Source organism: Bactrocera tryoni, chromosome 5, assembly GCF_016617805.1.
Source record: "Bactrocera tryoni isolate S06 chromosome 5, CSIRO_BtryS06_freeze2, whole genome shotgun sequence".
Classification (NCBI taxonomy): domain Eukaryota; kingdom Metazoa; phylum Arthropoda; class Insecta; order Diptera; family Tephritidae; genus Bactrocera; species Bactrocera tryoni.
The window spans coordinates 38,914,069-38,935,945 of NC_052503.1; positions in this window are offsets into that span (position 1 = coordinate 38,914,069).

Below are 21,877 nucleotides of genomic sequence, written 5' to 3' on the forward strand. Positions count from 1 at the left end.
TTTCTACAGTATCGCTAACCTGTAGTGTTCTACGATTTGGATATCTGTGAAGTGGAGTAGCAACTCAAGATGCACTTCGATTCCGGTGAGCTCATACCGAAAATGACTGATTGGCAATACTGGTACTGAATAGCAAATGCAAAGATCCTCTTGATAGCAATAAATGTTTCATTTGTAACATTGCATCTCTCTGAATGATATCGTGTTTAGACTCATCAGTAACTTTGGTACTGGATTTCGTCGATGCATAACAATTATAGACCATCGGGGTCATTTTGAATCTTGGTGGATTATCCCTACAACATTTTGGTGCCCCGGGCTCGGGAAACATGTAGTCAGTACATTTTGATGAAAGCAAAGGAAGTAGGACGAATTCGGTGGATCTTGTGCAGTGCCGAATTGCCGTTGCTTCAGCAAGCGTACTGTCCCACTGATTTTGCTCAGTGCCTTCTAGCAAGCCTAGGATAGCAAGACATTTAATCTTTTATACGGTGAGGATACTGTTGGTCCATCTTACCTTACGTTTATCTTGAAATGACAATGGCCCGGCGTGACATTAAATCACCAATAGTCATGCAGGTAAAAGCACTCAGGTCTCGGCTTGGATCGGACTGGTATATACTATCGACCCAAAAGCGAATTGATTTAAATTAAAACCTGGGGTGCGCGAATTTTCTAACTGGTGTCCCTTTGGTTTGTGGGTATCCATTATTTTTTTTCTTTTGAGCCCCAATGTAAAATCACGGTGGAACTTCTGGAGTGAGAGGAAGTGTTTCGGTGCTGAAGGCAATTCAAAGCCACAGTTCCAAAAATTCGGTCATGTGTAGCTTTTGGTGGATTTATAGCAATGATCAAGCACTGTATCGTTCTGCGTGAAATATTTTACCCGCTAAGCGGTTTCTCTGGGCGTGATGGTGCCACCTGGATAACTCGCTGGATCCCTGGCCCATGGAATTGGGAAACCGAAAATTACGCCTATGGATGGCTTCACTGTTTCATTGGAACCTTTGATGACATCTTGCCTAATTTGGTAATCTCGTAATTTCACTCATTTTGATTCAACGGGCATTGAGGAATGTACATTAGTACTATTTCTTCTAACTCCTAAATACTGCCATCACTACCAATTTTATTCACATATATTTGCAATGAGTTTGATGCATTTTTTACTTACACTTCTGAAACTGTACTGACCTAAAGGATTAATTATCATGGAGCGATTTTCGAAACAGTTTTGTCTGCAGCAGGAGGTGAATATGGTACCCACCCAACGATTGTTCTAATTGTCCGATGTCCTTGCGTTGCTGATAGCTCTCGAATGAAAGATTGTCCTCGCCATTCGGCGGTACTTCTTCTGACGATTATATTTTGATATCCGGCTCAACACGACGCAAGTGACCGCATTCGTTTAGTAAAATCTTTTAGGAAAATTTGCCGCATTGTTGACGGGAGCTTTTATAACAACACGTGTTTATTTATACATGATATCACTTTAATTAAACTGAGAGTTAAAACTGTCTTTGTCCTCGATTTTAATGTAAATTAACAAATTAAAATAATTCTATTTGTGACTGGAAACTGAAATGATGGTAAATCTTATGATGACAGTAAAATTCTGGAATTACGAGAGTTGGGTAACAGAAAGTGCAATCTAGTATGAACATAGCGTATAACAATGGACTGCTACTTCATTTTTGATAATTCACAAAACCAAAAAAATTGGCTTGAAAATGTATAGTGAGTAAGACAGGAGACCGGGCATCGTCCTCATCTCTACTCCTCTAATAATTTTGGGAATGGAACTCTGAAATTATGAAACTATACGGAATGTATGAATTTATATTTACTACAATTTTTGTAATTATTCTGAATGCCTATCTTGCAACCCAATTGGTGGATATGCGGATAGGAATTTCGTCAACGATAGCCCTCACTGAACAACCGTCAATCTGATTTTGATCGCGGCTTCTTGCGGCCATCGACATGGATTTCTTTTTCTATGGAGTCGAAAGCTGATAAGTCTCTCAGAATTAATCGGTCGAGCTCGTTTCTAAGAGTTGAGTTTCTAAAAAATCTATTTTGCGATTTCTTTCGCACAATGATTTCTGCAAGAAAAATCTTACCGATTCTAAACTCCAGCGCTTCTGCGGTAATTCTCCATGTAGTTTTCGGTGGAGGTTTGAGTGCTGATTAGGCTTTATGGAATCTGACTGATATTATCCGTTTTTAGGAAGTTTATTCCTCAAAAACCACTTTGGAACATATTTTTTTGCTTGGTTTTTTTTTGAGTTTTCTCCTACATCTGGCAATCCGGAATTTTGGCCTCAAAGTTTTAGGGAAAATCTAAGTTGGTAGTGAAACTCCCTTTGAAATGCTTGTTTTGTAGGGTTTGATCGCTCTGGTTTGATTGACCCCTGTTCCATGTAATTCCACATGGCATGGGCTGGCTGCATCCTGGGAGTTAGCTCGTTCTGATTTGACTTGGGCTCAGCTATGACAAGTTGATGGCAAAACGAACGCTCGACCTGATATTTTAGCGCGACCTCTTCTAGTGGCTCTCTGGGTATGGAAAATTTCTAATCTGTAATTGATAACTTTATGTGAAACATAACGTTTTCTAATCTTAATTAATTTCAGTTTAATTTCTTTTCTTTTGAAACAGCTCGGAAATAAAAAACTCCGGCAATGCGACTGAAAACCTGACAAACAAAAATTTTAAAACAAAACAAACCAGCAAAATTTTAAAATTTGTACCGGAATGGAAAATGGTTAATTTTTGGGAATTCTTTTCCAAATTTCCTAATTTCCCTTTTAACACTTTTAGGAGGATGAGGCAAATAGATGTTTGTCCGATTCTCCCACCTCAGCTGCGCTTTAAGATTCACGAAAATCGGTCGATGGGCTCTATGAGAGAGTTCTCAACAACGCAATAATCGGGACATTTATGAATTTGATATGATGTATGTATTAGATATTTCATATGGCTGATATGCAAATATACGTATGTGGATACAAGTTTTAGAAAAATGAGCTTAATCAGAATGGTGGCGAACATTGAAAGCTAATTAAAAAGATGTTTCGATACACTCGCATACTATGTGAAACCGTACAGAAATTTGATAATATGAGGTGAAAGATAATGCAGAAAGTTGCCCAATTCTAGCTGGCGAAAGTAATGCGCGACATCAAAAGATAATTTTCCGTTAACGAGCAACAAAAGAGTTCTCTTCCAAACGCAGTCTTATAAATTATTTAGCATTTAGAAAATTATTTAGCATTTATAAGACTGCGTTTTATTCAAACCATTCCTCACAAAATTATAATATTTTATTATGAGGGGTATTGTTTTTTTTGTTTCATTGCATTTCAGTGGCGGAACCACGAGCGGGGCGACTAATCGGCTGCGCCTGAACTTAACCCTTTGCAACTAGCAACATTTTTATACTCTTGCAACCAGTTGCTACAGAGTATTATAGTTTTATTCACCTAACGGTAGCACATCTCACCTAAAACTAAGGGAGATAGATATAGGGTTACATATGTATATATAAATGAGCAGAGTGACGAGAAAAGTTGAAATCCGATTGACTGTCTGTCCGTCCGTCCGTCTGTCCGTCCGAACGCGCAATCTGTAACTTGAATAGAAATTTAAATATCTCGATGAAATCTGGTATGAGGATTTCTTAGTACAAAAACAACAGTTCATAGACAGACGTAATCGGACTATTCCCCCGCCCACAAATCGCCATTAACCGAAAAGATATAAACTGTCATAACTAAGAACCAAATTAAGATATAAAGCTGTGATTTGGTACAGAGGATTGCAGTATCAAGAGGCACCTGTTGGCGGAAACTTTCGAACAAGGGGACGTGGTTCCGCCCTCTGACAAGTTTAATGTATATACTATCTCGTAAACCGCTTAAGCTACAATAATGAAATGCTGAGTACAAATCTTATAAGAACTTCTGTGAAAATAGATGAATAGATGAGGATAACTCCGCTCACTCCCCATATAACGGTACTGCTAAAAACTACTAAAAGCGCGATAAATCAATAACTGAATACGCCAGAGACATTAAATTTTACTTCCGAGATAGAATGAGAGAGCTTTATGGGAGCCGATGTAAAAATTGGACGATGGGCTCCGCCCACATTTTGGAGAAATTCTATATCTTAGGTCCCGACAAATCGATTTCGACAAAATTTAGTACATGGCATTCTTCACGTTGTGAAAATGGACGAAGTCGGGCAACAACCATGTCTATCTCCAACATAGCACAATTTAAATTCCACTTGATTCGTTGAGTTTCCAGTACAGGAATGAAGTAGCAATTAATTTATCGGGATAGAACTTTGCACGAATAATGTCTTTAGTGTGTGTCACCTTATGCCCAAAAATTTTCTAAATCTAATAAAAACAAGCCCCAAGGTACCGAATATTTAGATCCCGCACCTATAGTTGACTTTTGTTAAAAAATTTCGATCAATGTATGATATACGAGTATATAACTGTAATTATGGCATAATGCTTCTCTTATACCGGTATGTCTGTATGTCAAAAATGGGTTGAATCGGACCAATACTTCTTTTAGCCAACATATACTTAATACAAAGATTTTCGAACTTCCGGGTGACTTTGTACCGGCTATAATCGGCTAGCGTGCCTTTAAGAAAATTTTAAACACTTTCGAATCCAGTCAGAATTTCAACCTGTTCTTCACCATCAGGAAATACAATAAATATATAAAACACATGCTGGAACGTATATAAAATAAAATGTATCTTGTTCCTTCCTACAACATATGTGTCGTAACCCATCACTTTGGTAAAAATAGTTCAAGGACATTTAACTTTAGTTAGAAACACCTCCAACGAAATTAGAACACAACTTTAATGCACATAGTGTCTGATATTCAAATGTAAATAAAACTGTCTCATGCAGACAACTTTCTACGAGAATACTACATTTATACATATGTACACATCTACTTGCCTACCGGTATTAATGTGAGTAAGTGCTGTAGCAGACACACTTGTGGCACTGTGAGCTGTGCTGAAGTGCCACTCAGTCGACTTTTCCACTGCAAACATGTTCTATGGGTATTTAAGTAGGATTGCTTAGTGAAAGCCGAAACGCACTCGTGCTACATATGGAGGTATAAAAGCGTCATTGTGGAGAACTGGGGATGAATGCATTTTTTCGTGCTTTTATGTAAAGCGTGAAAGTACAGGAATATCCTTTACACGAGGTGTGTTCAAAGGTTTAGGCCTACAGCCATTTAAATTCCCACTTTTCTGTTTTATTAGTACAAACTAAGAATAGAAATAAACACCTCAAATTTTTAAAATTCTTGAGAGTGAGTTTACTCTAAGTGACACAAGCTGCTCTAAAAAGAAGAACTAGAAGATTACTCTAATTAATCCCACTCTAGTTGTGTCTCCACGTCATTAGCTGATGAAAACTTAAAGCAAGTAAAGAATGTAGTGCTTAGAGTGATTCAAAAATTTTTTTTTTTATTTTTTTCGTTTGGTACTCGGAAAAATAGGTTCCTAGACACCTCTAAGAAAGCCTCTCCAAACATGAATTTTTAATTGTAACGGGAAGATCCTCCTACAGACAGCTTTCTATATTTTCTTATTATGAGATAGAAAAATTTATATCTCGCTTCCAACTACTTAAAAAAATATATTGTTCCTTTGATTTTGCAGGAAATTGAATGCCCTACAAAAAAGGTCTCCACGATTTTTTTGTAAACCCAAACGTTTAAAAGGTATTAACAGTTAAGGTTTGATTATTTTTGGGAAAGTTTTTATTTCTTATGAATTTTATAACTCAATAAAAAAAAATTATTATGAATGATGAAACTTATAGGTTTTCTTAGAGGTGTCTTAGAACCTATTTTTCAGAGTGCCTCAAACGAAAAAAAAATTTTTTTTTTGATCCACCTTAATATGCATTGATGTTTGACGATCAATTTCTCGCTTAACTTAATCGAAAACTTATATGAGACCACTTTTATAGAGCAGTCAATTTCCTACAAAACTAAAAATTCTTATCAAAAATACTTTAAGTTAGAAATAAATATAACTGAAGGGTATTACTTCGAAAGGTTTGAATAAATTTTTAATAAAAAAAACGCAATACTTTTGGAACTCTCGAAGTTCTAATGCTATGCACAGTGTAATGAATAATAATAAGTTTGTTCGCTAGTAGTTATTTATAATATCATTAAATATTCCAGTTACTTTATATATAGTAAAGCAAAATGTTCAGGATGGAGAGGAAAATTCATCTCTGAAGAGCTCACTGTCCATGCAAAATTCAAAATATTTCCAAAGCTATAGCAGTTTTAGTGTGGTGGCAATTGAACCGGTTTGAGCTGTGAACGAGACTTACAATAAAATGCGTTCTATAAATCTTATAATATACATAGCTCACAAGCGGCCGAATTAGTTGAAATGTAGCATAAATAATCTTTAAAGGGTTACATGGGTTTCCTCGTGTAAAAAACAGCCGTTTTTCAACAATTTTTTTCTCATATAAAAAATTAAAAAATTTATTAGAGTTTCTTATTTTTGCAAACACTTAGAATCACTACATTGCGAGGAGAAGACAGTATGAAATAAGCTCCGACACAAGGAGCACCTTTATATTAACCCTTACTTTATTTCCTTCCTTTCTAAACACTATTTCGGAAACAAATATTTTAAACTCGGCCAGTTCGACAGTTCCTGTGACCCCTCGGAAAAAATGCGCCCGCGTTAGCAGGATAACTCCTTACTGGATCACTTAAAGTGAAAAAATTCCTGTTTTAGTTAAAACCTTAACTTATAACTGGAACGAAAGGAAAAAAATGGATTTTTGGCAAACATTTCTAGAAAAAAAGTTAAATTTCCGTGAAAATTTTGCGGATTTTTTTTTAGTCAAATAGTTGTAATCGAATATTAATTCTTCATGCAAGTCCTTAAGAATTGTATCTGAAAAGTCGTTGTAAAATTTCATAAAGATCTCGAGAAATCTTGCCAATCGACTTTAAAAACACAGTTTGGAAGAAAACGCGTTTAAAGAAGGTGCACTTAGCCTAGCTAGCCTCGAGCGCACAAGTTCTCAAAGCTATATCTTCGGAACTATTACTCAGATCAATTTGAAAATTTAGAATAATATTCTGGAGGTCTTACAGAATTGGATAAGCTAGTAACAAAAAGTTCGATTTTTTAAAGACCCGTAAACCCAAGTAACTCCTTAAATATCTCACTATCACATGAAGCAACAAAAAACGAAAAAGTACGAGAATATTACGAGTATATAAATATTTTAAAAAAATCCGACAAAGTTAAAAAAGCTTCATTTTTGAGTAGCCGACATTTTATGAAAAAATGTGTTTTTCAGTTTTGCAACTTCTTGAGGTAACAAAATTCGTTAAAGTTCTGCGATATAAAGCCTTGTGTTCCATGAAGGTACTTTAGAAAATACATCTTCCCTGAAAAAATATGTATAAACTATATCGGGTAATCGAAGGAGAGGTACTTTTTCAATAGCCTTTTTTGACAGATAATGGGTGAGACGTGTCAAGCTGTCATGTTAGTTTTGTTCTGTATTGTTTGTCATTTCATGTGGATTTGATAATTCCGCTTCGATTCAGGCCTTGGAGCAAAACATCACATATGTCATTCGCTAGTTACCAGTCGACATGCTCGGAGTCTTTGAAAATTGGACTTAACGAATGGATCATGTGAGACTTAGCCGCGGCCAACATTTGCAGGACATAATCTTCAAAAAATTACAAAGAATTGTTTTTCGAATGATAATAAACATTTGAATTTTCAGTGGTTTTTCTTTAAGAAAGTAAGGGACCTCGAAATGTATCACCCATGTAGCGAAGTTACTTAATCGCTTTACTTCCGATAGCTTTCTACTTGTACAACGCCGTGAGTCTTCGCCATTTCATCTTCTTTTTCATTAAATGCTTCGTTAATTGTTACCCTCTGGGTAAATTGTGAAAATAAGGTAGTAGAGGACTTCGACAGCTTTGCGTGACTGCTGATGGCGATATTCGCGGTGCATAGAGCCCTGTTGAACGCCTAGAGAAAGGAAGGAAATAAAAGTAAGGGTTAATATGAAGGTGCTTCTTGTGTCGGAGGGTATTTCATACTGTCTTCTCCTCGCAATAGAGTGACGCTAAGCAAATCTAATGGTTTGAGCAATAATAGAGTTAAGCATGGGGCCGGGCATAAAAAGTTTATGTAAATATAAATATTGGCGGCAAGGATACTACCCGCTCTTATACTAGCACAATATATTCTCTATATGCTCATTAACTAAGCTTGCCTTACTACGCAACGCACACACTTCAAGCCCATCAAATTAAAATACTGAAGCTTTTTAACACTTACTCACCTTACGCACGGCCCTGCAGTGCTGAAACGCATCCGTGCGCCCATCTTCCCATAAAAGATGATTATCAGAAACATCGTTATGACGAAGAAGAAGCAGAATGAAATCTCGAACAGTGGAAACTTTTCAGGGTAATGCGACATGCTGCAGAACGCAGACTCCGGTATTGTCGCTTCAGCTTTTCGAAGCGGAGAGAAGGAAAGAAAAAGTTTTAGTTATAATCATGTTGAGAGTTAAGTGCGTAGAATACGACATATTAGTAATTGAATTGAAATTCTCCAATTAACCATGAAAAGCGGCTTAATATAAAGTGACGCAAATCTTTATGGAATGCTGTGACTGTCAGTGTTGTGTAAATTTCCAAAAATTTTCACGAACAAATATATTATATGCTTACTTAAGGGATAATTCAAGTATTGACTATCCGTGAGCAGACCGAAGGGTATGGTGCCTAACAAGCTGAGAATCCAAAGCGCGGCTATAATGCGAACTGCGCGCTAAAAGCCGCTCATCGCGGTCAAATGCAGGGGGTGGCAAATGGCGAGGAAGCGCTCCATAGTGAAGGCGACGATTGTGAGTACGAATGATAATAAAATCATGGAAAAGGCGCAAACGTAATTTGTAGATATCTTGCATAATACAAAGCGGCGATTTGATTGATTCCAAGAATGAACGCGCTTATGTGAACTAAAGAAAACGTTAAATTTTGGAAAGTTGTTTAGCTTAGTTCACTTAAGTAGTTGCAAATGGGTTATCAACAAACGATAAATTCAATAAAGAAATTTGCATGTACCAGTAATAAGAATACAGTGCTGTAAGCTCGTAAATCACGCGCTAAGAAATTGACAAACAGCGCTTAAACATTCATTCATTTTGGAAATAAAGATTTCTGTATTCTTCATGTTCATGATTTTAAGAATAATAGAATTCAATAAACTAAATAAATTTTTAGTAATTCAAACGATTCAAACTTGACTTTTGAGTTTTTATAATACTATAAATATTTAAACTTATTAACGGTAAACCAAAGTCAACCGCTATGCCTGAATTCTTCGATCAGTACCTTTTTAATCAGTCGCTTTCTTTACCTCATTGAAGCTCTGATCCTATGCTCACCAAATTGTTATTCTAGTTAGCCCAATTTTAGAGAAGAATAAATTTAGAATAATTTTCATTTTCAAAAAAGACTTAGGTTTCAGTAAGTAGATCCTTCTTATTTCAGTAAAACAATTATTAGTGATCTGGATCCGCAGAAATTTTAGCCAAATCCTGATATCCATGGCGGTTACGTTTAACTATCTGCAGTAATTGAAAGATTAACTTTACGAAGGAAATTAAGAAAAAGTTGATGAAAGTAAAATTACGCTTAATAAAAATATCTTACGTAGGATACAGCGTCCATTAATATCCGATATCGGCGGTTCCAACAAGATCTGCAACGGTTTTGATGCAATAAACTTAGAAACTGGCAAAATTGAATGAAACGCTTAATACTAATGGGCAAGTTATAAATAAGTAGAGTTGACAGATATCTTTGCTACAACGCTGTCCAACAATAAAGGGCGCTGGCAACAATTTTGGACATGATATCTTTTTTTCCAACAGATGGTGCGTCGCCTTGTGTTTCGACCAACAGAACACAAACGACTAAAGTTTCCAGGTTATTTTCTAGAAATGACCCATATCAAATGGCTTCGTCAAGATCATACGGTTTAACGCCTTGTAGATTTTTTTCTGAGAGGTATATGTTAAAGCAAACAGTTTGCTCAGTTCAATGCTCGCAGAATCGAAGACAACCTTCAGCAGCACAATAGCCGAAATTTCAGCAGGTCACCAAAATTTGGCATAAACGGCTGAAAACGGAGTCATGGAGCTCATCTTTCCGACATTTTGAGCAAATCTGAAATGGCACTTCATTTTAACATCATGTCGTTCTTTTTGGCGGTCCCTTTTAATTTTAGAGCGCCGCCGAAGTTTCATTCTGAGCGCTACAAATTTCATGCCCATTATATAATTATTAGACAGTAGCAGCCAGCTTGCCAGTTTAGTTGGTGTGCCACAAACGGAAAGTTTAAGTCTCTTAACATAGTTTTACATTCGATTTTAAGTAAACTTCCGTCCGTCCAAAAGTAATGAAAAACAGCAAAATCGTGATAAGAAAGCAAGTGAAATTAATCAATCCATGGCATATGCAGAATATGCGGATGGAGATGTATGAAACGGAAAGCCGGGCCGCTTGGCAAAACTTGCGGTAAAAGCCTATGTACTTGTACCCGTTTCTGTGTATGGAGATGTGACTAGTATGTTGTACTTGTTATACATGTGTCATATGAGTGCACTGTACAGGAACAAGTTCCAGCTTTTATAGTCTACTTTGAGCATTCTTATTCTTCGCATTGTAGGAATATATGCAAGCATTTGCTTTGACGACTACAATTTCACATGGGTATATATATAACTGAAAAAAATAATTTCCCAGAAGTATGAATCGCCAGTTTGACTAATAAGCTGATCACAAGGGTCAACGAAAGATTTTAATTTACCTTGAAAGCACAGAAATTAAATATTTTAGGATGTCATTGCACTAAAACAGAAAATGTGATGTAAAAAAGTTTGCTTCTCTCCAATATGAGAATATGGTATGTGAAACCACATTCTTGCTGGTTTTATACAAAATTGTAATTTTTAAACAACAATAGGCTGCATTAAAAACAAATTTCGAAATGTTATGTGCAAGTCTAATGCAACTCTGACTAGGCATTGTGCGACCAGTTCCTTCTCTTACTTGTTTGATGTTGTATCACAGGGAATGCACGTTTCTAGCAGCTTATAGAAGTAAATGTATGTAAAAATAAGTGTATTTTCCTTACCACTTAATAATTTTACGATTTCTGTATGTTTTTGGTATCCCGCCGTCGTGGCTTTCAAGCGAGATTACAACAGCCACTTTACAGCAACACTGCATTCATATGTGCCATTTTAAGGTGAACACTTATGTACATACAGTGCATGTCGTGCGTATTTATTTGTATATGAGAAGGAAAGTTCATTCGAATGCCTGCTAAATATTAATCGCTAAAGTTTCACAACTCGAAATAGATTTTTTTACGTCAATTCTAGTATGATTTACTTAAAAGTACCCATGTTTGTGGACGCCAGAACCCATCGTCTTCAAAATGTTGTGTTTTTTATTTTATTCCTGCGTATTACTTTTGCTAAAACTTCCAAAAATGGGAAACTTAAGAGAAGGCGTTTAACACATTTTTAATATGCGGGCATATAAAACAGGTATTTTTGGAGTCAAGATATAACTAATTTGAAAGGTCTAAGCATTTAGGGCAATTTAGTAATAACTGATCCTAATTACCACGCGTTACATACTGATTTGCCTTTCTCTCGCACTTCTTATGGAATTAATTTAATATGTATTCTTAATTTGGTGTGATGAGTTATGCAGGCGTAGCATTAATTTGCATTAGCATTACGTGAAAACATCAAAAGGGCTGGTGAAAAACACAGATGTGTCGCAGCTGTCGCCGGAGGAAGCATGTGTTGCGTCGACAGACAGATAATTCGTCGCTATTCATTACCAAAGCTTCATAAAGACCAACAACTTTTAAATGTAAAACCGTTTACGTAGGCTGCACCGAAGCTATTCACACTATATACGGACGGTGCAATTTTATGATGAACTTGATTTTTCGCCAATATTATAATCGCTTTGAATAATAATTCCAGGCAAAATTTTAATGATGAACTTGATTTTGAACGGCCAGTTTTATGGCACCTTTTTCTATAGTGACCCATAACGATTTGTCAAAAGCTGAGGAGATAGATCGCGGATATACGGGCGAACGGGGAGATAGATGGATATTGCTAAAAAGATTCTGATAATTTAAATATACATATATGTGTATGTATATATTTTATGGGCTATCAGATGTTTCTTTCTGTTCACTGCATAAAAATTGTTAAATATTATTAAACATTAACTACTCAACCTGTGACTCAAATTATTCTGAAATTAACAAATTAAGTCAATTTGAAAGCTTCGATCTTGCTTGAGTCATAAAATTTGAGGACCGCATACATTATTAGGGCAATTCACATCTGGTGCAAAAGGTCTTGCATATTTGCAATTGCAAATTCGCTGTACATTTTGTTAGTGTAAAAGCAAAAATATGCCTCGCTCATTTGCAATTGCAAATATGCAAAACCATTTGCACAAGATTGTGAATTGCCCTATTATTTAACATATTTGGTTTTTTAAAAAAAAAATGTTGATTTTCATCCATAAATGGAACCTCTAATAAAAAGTTTAAATGTGAGTTAGTTTAGGTTAGGTTACGTTATATTAAAGATTAAGTTAGGTTACATTGACTGGCTGTTATGCCTTACGTTGACGTACAGGTCCGTCATAATGCCAAATAGACGAAGTACGATGCAAGACCTAAAGGCAGTGTTTACGAGATCGTGTGAGTAAATAGAATTAGTGTTTTCCTATCGTTGCCTGGACATGATACCTACATATAAACCATTCCATATCGCCTTGATCCGTCTCGCAGACCTTCCGCAAATTTCATTATGTATCGTGTTTAGCGATTTGCGTATTTTTTAAACAGATCCAGTAGCCAGACTGATGACACTATTGGCAATCTTATCAGCTATTTTGTATCCAGGAAGGCCCTTCCAGTCTGCAACCCAGTATATATGTAATGGGATTCTGGCAGCCACTACATCAATGTGTTGCGAGATTATGGTTTAATTTCCGCTTGAATAACGATGTACATATTAATATTCTTCATATCACTTCCTGCGTTATCAGCTATCTAAGCCGCAACGACTTCTGCCTAGAGATAATGTTCCGGTAACTTTAAGGATTTCATGAGATCTAACACCGCACAATTGATCCCGGCGCCCTCTCCATCAGTCACTTTTGATTCGTCCGTGTTGGTGTTGTAAGTTCCACTGGCAAGACGCGTGCGTCTAAGCCATCGCTCTTTTAGAGAAACTTGAAGCCTTGTCTGCCAGATAAAGCGTGACGGTATGTGGTCTATTTTATCCACCGACCCCCTGCCTATAGAGCTTTGCCCGAAAAAAATTGTGGAAAAGGTACCTCCCTCCTCCTGAGCTCTCCACAGCAATGTCAATGTCACAGAGAGCGCGAGCCGCGGTATTCACTCGAACGATTTCTAGTATGAGATTTTACTGGCTGCGGTCCACCACACCAAAGCACTGCAAAACAAGATTGGCCTGACTTGGTTTAGGTGTTCTTTCTTAAAAATTTCCTAGAAGCTCATTTGCTACAAGTGACCACAAGAGCGACGAATCTGAGCAATCTGTATACATTCCACTCAGAATTAATATTGCTGCAGCTCAGGAGAGTTTTTATCTACGTTTTGATGGCGGGCTCCATCCGGTCTGTTTCCAGGCTATTAACGAGTACGCTACTGGAGGCATTATTACATGCATGTTTCTTATGCTCTAGAGCTCTCTCTATATTTAAGATTAGTGAGTGAAGTGCAGTCCGATATGCTAGCCAATCGATATGCTTATTGCTAAAATACTTGTACACCTCCAACTCAACTGTGGGAAATGTTATGAAATATTTGAGGAGCGTAAAGAGTACGGAAATTATTCAATTTACAGCAATTTCGACGAAAAGTTATTATTAACTGCGCGACAAATAAATTATATTACGCCCAAGAAGTAGAAAAAGAAAATGCCTGAAACCATCTAATCACTATGCGTGTAAAAAAAGCTTCACACTTCTTCATTCACGACAATTTCTTGCTTCTTTAATCATAATAAAAATCTGCTTAATTTCCTGGTAAAACAATTAAATCGTAATGACTTCATACGGTGGTAATAAGTATAAAAGCGTGCAAGAGCTAGTGTTTTATTGAAATTTATTGCCTTGGGAAAGTGTTAGTCGTCTTGAACTTCCTTCTCACAATCGGGCAATCACTGCGCTAGTTTACATTTCACAAGTTTAAACCTCATAATGGCACCTTTGTGAGGCAAATTATAATTTATCTAAAAGGTTACTATGGAACACTAAAATTATATGGCAAAAGTCACGGTGTACAGTTATATAGAATGAGTGTCGTTATGTGTGGTAACAGGGCCTCACAAATGAACTCGTCACGGACGTGCTTGCTACAATTTGCGTTTGTATTAAATGATCGCCGGAGTAATTGTATTTACAGCACTTCCTCTCAACACTTGCTCCTGTCATTGTGAATACTTTGACAATTGCCGTTAGCCCTAGCTACTTTATGTACGTCACGTGTTGAGATTACATAATTATTTCGCACTTAGAGAAATTGATGTCTGTGCGTGTGTGAGTCGAATATGTGAATTGTCGTGTGTGTGAAGGTACTTTTGAAATGTGTCTGCCGTCTCCAAAGAGCACAATTCGTGGCAACAACGTCTATTATTATGTTATGCTAATTTTATTATTTCGCCTCCGTGTTTATTTTGCCAGTTGGCATAATTATATTGTTTCGATATTAGGATGGATTGTTTAAATGTATGCGTATCTAAAATTTAAATTCAAAATATCTACAATGCAGACAATTTTAATCAGTTATACTATGTTTGCTTGGCTTTTGTTTTCAGCTATGCTTTTTCGCATGGTTTGGCGTTTTGGTCTCCATACCCCTGCCTTCTCTCATTTCGAAAAGGTTCAATTAAATTATGTTTCACTTCTCAGGCTGCTAAGGCACTGGACGATGTGAATGTCAGCTTTGCAAATATTTATGTTTCTTACAATGACAACTAAAATTGCTTGTAGACCGACTTCACCCACATTTAATAACAAATCACAGATTACCAAATATATGAATATTCTCATATAATTCTACTAACGTACAGTGCATTCAAAAAAAAAAAAAAAAACAACAAAAGAACGTCTTTGTTTTCCAAAGGACAGGTGGCGTTCATTGGTAAAAAATGTTATAATTATAGAAAATATATTGTTTTAATATAACTGACTATTTTCTTTTATGGCATCTTAGACGGCAAGTTGCAACTAAATTTTCCTTAAAGACCAAATATTCTCTATTAGATTAGTGCCTGCTGGCTGCGATGTTGAATACAACGTAACAGTTTGGCTTTCTTGTTTCCTTTGAACACAGAGTCCACTCCTATGTTTTGGGACATATTCTTCTTGCAGTATCCAATTCCCAACCTACATATAAACTTTGTTGCTCATACGAAATGGTGTCCTCTATGAGTATTCGTACATAGATTTCATGAACAACATTAAATGCTTGTAACTTTTAAAACCAGCCTTGTATGTAGCAGATTTTTTTCGATTTGGAGAACTTGCGATATAACGGACACCCTAATGTACACATACATATATTCCATATACTATATGTATGTATATACCGCACAACTATATATGCCTAAGTATTATAAGCTATGCTTCACATAAGCACAGTATTGCTATAGCTACCTAAAAATATGGTTTTAGAAAATTCAACAGCAAACATTTGTTATTTTCTGAGTTCCTCCCTTCCATTAGTCTGTCATAATAGACATAATAATGACTCCCAGTGGATTTGAAAGAAAATGCACACAGAAAAGAAATACCAGGAAGCAACTTCTAGCAAGCAAGAGCATTTAAAACATGCAACAAGGCATTCAAAAGGATATATTATGGTTTTGTAAGTATACAATTATTTCAATTCGCCCACACATTTCCTGCATGTAATAATGCTCGTTATCATCATTTCGACCAAAAAAACCTTGGAATTAGTTATGAGGTACCGATGATCTTAATTTGACCACAAAAAGCTTTGCTTCTTCATTACGAAATTTAGTTTTGTGATTTTAAGCACATTGCAATGGTTAACTAATGGAGAAAAGTATTGAAACTAGCAAAAGCTACTTTCTGTTGCATCTCAAACCAGCTATTTAAGCATTTTATTTGCGTTTTGTGCTAGATGATAAGCTTCGTGAGTTTATGCAACAAACGTTTTATAAGTTTTCGAAATAGCTCTTCAAAATATAATCTTATATCTGGTCCCTGAAAAAATGTTCCAGCAATAAAGGAGCCACTTGTTAACTGTAGACCGAATTAACGTTTTAGCTCTGTAGTCTAAAGTATTTTCTCCAGTACTGTAAAAGCAACCTGGTGGACTTTGGCTAACATTCGCAGTAACCTAAAGAACTCAAGGAGGTCTTTCGAGACGATTAGGCCACTAAACAGCTCCTATTACAAAATAATAGGTTAGGTTAGAGGGCTGATCAAGAGAGACCGCATGTGGACAGTTATATGTAGTCTTTGCGAAGTCATAGAAAAGAAGAACTCCTGTGTTTGAACTTATAAATTAGCAAACCCCTTGGTAGCCAATACTAGTTTGCACAGGCGTTGAATGTCCACTACCTACAGGCATCGCACCCAAGATTCCTTAACGCAAATGGCTTTCTCAAGCCACCAAATCATAGGTAAATAAATTAAATTAATAAGCAGCTTTAGATAACATTGAATAACTTAACATCGTTCGTATTTTCTTAGAAAATTTACCATAGAAATGTATGGTTGTATATATTTTGTACCAATAGAAAATAGAAAATTAAACTAACAAAAATCCACTTACTTTAAAAAATTGTTCTATTTTGACTTGAACATTTTTGATTGAAAATTGGGTTTTTATAGGATTTATTTAGCCAAAATACACTAGATTCATTATAAGCTATGTGTTTGTATCAATATCATATATTTGTATATTCAGCACATGCTGCAAAACTCCCATACCTTCGAGTAATCATTAAATTCACGGAAAGGTATGCATGGGCACAAAAGTGAATGAAGCTTTCGCCGGAAAATTTATAGAGGACTTCTCAACACTGTATTGTTTTTTTTAATTTTTGAGATATAATAATTATGATTATTCAAAATAGAATTGTCATTGGAGATCAACATTGGTGTTTAAGAGAACAAATGCACTAATTGCTTGTAGAGGCACTATCTGAAAATGTTGAAATATATGCAATAGAGAATCTCACTGTTCACCATATTAGACCAATTGTGATCATTGTCTATATGAAAATTTCTTTTATGAGGTCTAAAATGGTTATGGAAGTATTTGCTGTAATATATTTTATATTATATTATATTATTATATCATTTTTTTATATTTTATTATAAGCTTGTGTCAGTTGGTTTTATTCGGTTTTATCTTCATAAAATCTGTTAAGAGATACAAAGTTGATCAATAGCTGAGAAATATGTGCAAAAGGGAAGCGTAAAATTTAAATTAAAGCTTCTAAGCAATTCGTTTTAAAAGCTTCATTACTGTAACGAAAACTGTCTTGCGTTACGTTTTTAGCATAATGAAGAAACAAATTAGTTTCCGTGGACCTTTTTGTAATGTTTTGTCTTCGCTTACCTTTGAACTATTGCTAGTTTTAAGTTTTTGAGTATCTAAATTATCTGCCATGGACATCTGACAAAATGTGATCTATTTTTAAAGGGGTCATTATTTTATTTTCTAATACTATTATATATTGTATGAACTGCAGCTGCACAACCCGACTTACAGCATATCTCTAGTCATTCGTTCATGTAACATAACAGTGCAATATTTTATTTTCAGTCAGCAGTTATATGCATGTGACGGTTTTCCTTCCAAAGCAATTGCAGTAAAGAAGTAAGCGCATTGGCAATAAAGGTAAAGACAATAATGGCAATGAAAATCAAGTCATGTGTCATTGAGTGCAACAAAACATTTTCCATATTTCTGTAATATATTTTTGGGTAGTGTTATTATCTATTATTGGCTCTCTTATGATATTTTAGTTCAATGAGAATTTATCAAAAAATATATAGTAAAAACCATTTTAGACAATTGCTATAAACAAATTTTAAATATGTTAAAAATTCGCATTATAATATTATAAATATGGCATAATTAAAAAAAGTATTAAATACTTAATATTTAATAATATTGGTTGAACTTTATATTTCCACTATTCATAAAATTCTAAATACTACTGTGATACTACTGTGTCCGAATTGAATAGAGTTCTGAATTTTGTCCTTTTAATCTCCTTCAAAGTAATCCCCTCCCGCTGCAAAACCTTATGCCATCGAATTTTCTCCAGTCATCATAGCACTTGGAATGATCCTCCTTTGAAAAATCCTCAGAGCCTTTTTCGATCCAGCTTTTATATCCTCACTTCGGTGACCTCGGAGTGGTCATGTGAATTTGTACTACCAACTTACAGAAAAAAAGTTTACAGATTCGAAAACCACGCGAAGTATAAATTAAAAACTCACCTTTCAGTTTGATCACACTGTTATATTAATTATACTATTATTACAAATAATTATTATATATTACTTAAAATAATGCTTTAACAACAACAAAAATTTAAATCGAAATCTAATCGATTATCTAACATTTCTTTACTTATTTTCCATAAATACAGCATGCGCTTTAAATAGTAAAAGATGTACTCGTTGCATTGTTTTACATTGCATTGCCTTTCAATCATCAGAACAGAGTCTGTACTGTTTGCTTTGTTGAGAGCACAGAATAGGTCATGTTTGATTGCGTCTTTTGTTTTCATTGGTATTGAAGTTCAACAGTTTCATTGCTTTATGCTGTAAATGTTACCAAACACTGTTAATGCAATAGGTAACTCGTTGCTTCGGTGATATGAACAGAACTTGTGCCGCAGAACTCAATCGTTGTGATTTGCCTTATATCAATTTTAACACAATTTCGATTATACATATGTTGACATTACGAAATTCAATTACAATATAGTTCAAAACATAATGTTTTTCCTTTTATTTTTCTATGCCTTTAATTGTATTTCTTCGAAACAAATTCCCTTTTTTCTGCCCTTGTCTTGCATTTGTAACTTAAAAAATGCCTTAATACAGAACCAGTATAAACAGAATACAGCTTTCTGGAGCAGACTCGTACAACTTGAGAGCAATTGAATATATTTGTGCATTTCTCGGCATTAAAGTGGTGTTTCCATGTATTTGCACTTCAACGCTTTGCGGCGATGGCTATGCACTTTGTGTACAACAACAAACTTACTTATGCACAATTTATATTTGTTGTTATAGTCCGTATATATGTAAGTAAGCAGTTAAAAGTAAAAGCAAAGCTTCACAAATGTGTATGTACGTACACATGTATGTTTATAAGCAACAGTCGTTGAGCACAATCAGAATTTCCAAATATTAAAATATTTCAACGCTACAAGGCCAAACTAAATTAATATAAATCGCACCCCTTGTCGGTTAAGAGCTGAAACAATACGCAAACAATGTTTAACCAAGAACACAAGGCATATTTATATATGGAAATAAAATAATTTTGTGTACATATTAGGGTGAAGTTTCAGTTTTGCCCATAAAATAAGGCTCCAACAAGCTCTTTATTTTCAATTTGAACCGCATTCTTATAAATCTTTATTTGTTAGGTATACAGGGGCTAGAGAATGCAAGTATTTGTCCAATAATATCCAGTTTTGGTATAACAACATATCATTACAAGAAATGGATGTCCTTTGAATTTTATTACGAAACCTTACAGATTGACCAATTTATTTATAAGGTATATATTATGACAGTAACCGGAAATTGTTAAAAAAACCCAAAATATTTCATTAATTTCTTTACCTTCAAAGTAATTCCTACAACATGTAATTCACTTATGTCACCGACTTTTCCTCCTCCTCGAAACACTTTTCATAAGCATTTTTTTGGATGGCTTTCAGCACCTTCAGCGAGTTTTGATTTATCTCTCCGATCTGCTAAAAACAGGTTCCACGGAGCGATAATTTCAGTTGTCGAGCTATTTTGCCATATCTCTAAGACTTATTTGACGATTTTTAAGCACCATGTCCTTCACAGTTTTAATATTTCCATTAAACAGGTCGAAGGTCGTCCGGAACCATGCATGTCTTCAATGATCTCTCGTCTGTCTTTGAAAGCTTTGTATCACTCCAATGCTTGTGTTTTTGATAAATTTGAATCACCGTTAGTCTTTTCCAAGCTTTGCAATGGTTAGAAATATAAAATTTGAGACAAATTCTTTCTTCGATATTCTTATCCATTGTAAAAACCGCAAAGCACTACTGAGGTATACCTACTCAAGAGGAGATATACATACCTCTACAATTTTCAAAAAATTAGATTTTTTTTTCCGTTTTAATAAATTGAAAAACTATTCTAAAATATAGTCCCGAAGTTTCATTGGTACACTCCGAATATTTTCGGAGAAATAGGTCCCAGAACCACTGCACTGCATGCAGCGGCTATGTAGGAACCAAAACTTTAAGCCTCGTTTCTTCGAAACTAACATTTTTAATTCGGCCGTCAAAATTGCGAGCGAATTATTTAACCGAGTTATTTTAACTAAAAGCGTATTTTATAGACAATTTTATACTCAAGTGCGTGATAGAGCGCTTTCCTGAAAAAGTTGCATTGTGGCAGTGGTTTAACTATTTTTTATGTCGAAAAGCAATAGTTTTTAGAAAATCCAGGCCTACAACCCCAATTTTTCGAAATTCTCAAAAACTCGCTTCTACTTGATAAATTTTCTTGATTAAAAAAATTCTTTTTCTATTTGAGATAAGAAGCCTATTTAGGAAGTTGACGGCCGCAAAACATGTCAATCCAACAGGATTGTTGATATTTCCGCCATTTTGTTTTTACATTACATTTTGTAGTTCACTAACAGATCCTAATATATGCAGAAAATACGGATGTGATCGGTACTATTCCTCCTACAATAAAATGTGCAAAAAGTACCTTTTTTGACAGTACTAGAGGTATCCCCCTTAAGCAGCTACTTTAAACGCTAAACTGGTTGACAGATCGCGCTCTTATATGGTAGTAATTAAGGACAGTCCTACCAACTTCTTTTTAAATATCGTTTACCTGAGAATTTAAAATTACAGATTTCCGGATGACCCACTGCTGAAACGCAGACAGATCTTTGAAAAATTCGCATATTAGACCCTAATTGCATCCATTCTATTCATGGAATGCGCTGTTATTGGTGGGAGATTGTTTCTGAATTATATCAATATTTTTTATATCTTGACCGATATATGTATGAGGTACAAAATGACCGGAGAAAATTAAAATTGTTATTACTGGGATTAAAATCTAAAGTGAACTTTATTTATAAAATGTGAGATTATTTTCAATTTAAATTTTTCAAAGTAACTCCCCTAAAACAACACTTTTGACCTTCGAAACTGTCGGAACAGTATGTTTGCGGGATAGCCTTCTTCAGACCTCCTTCGATTCGGTATCGCCAAATCAGGCGAACACGAACGCCGCGTATAAGTCGAGTTTTTGGCAAAAAGTAACAATGAAAAGCTATTGTACAAAGTACCACGTGATGCATTACCGTGAGGAAAAAGTTTGATGCTTTGAACCAGAATATATTCTAAGAATGTTTTGGGCTGGAGCCCCAACGATTATTCCAACACTATCA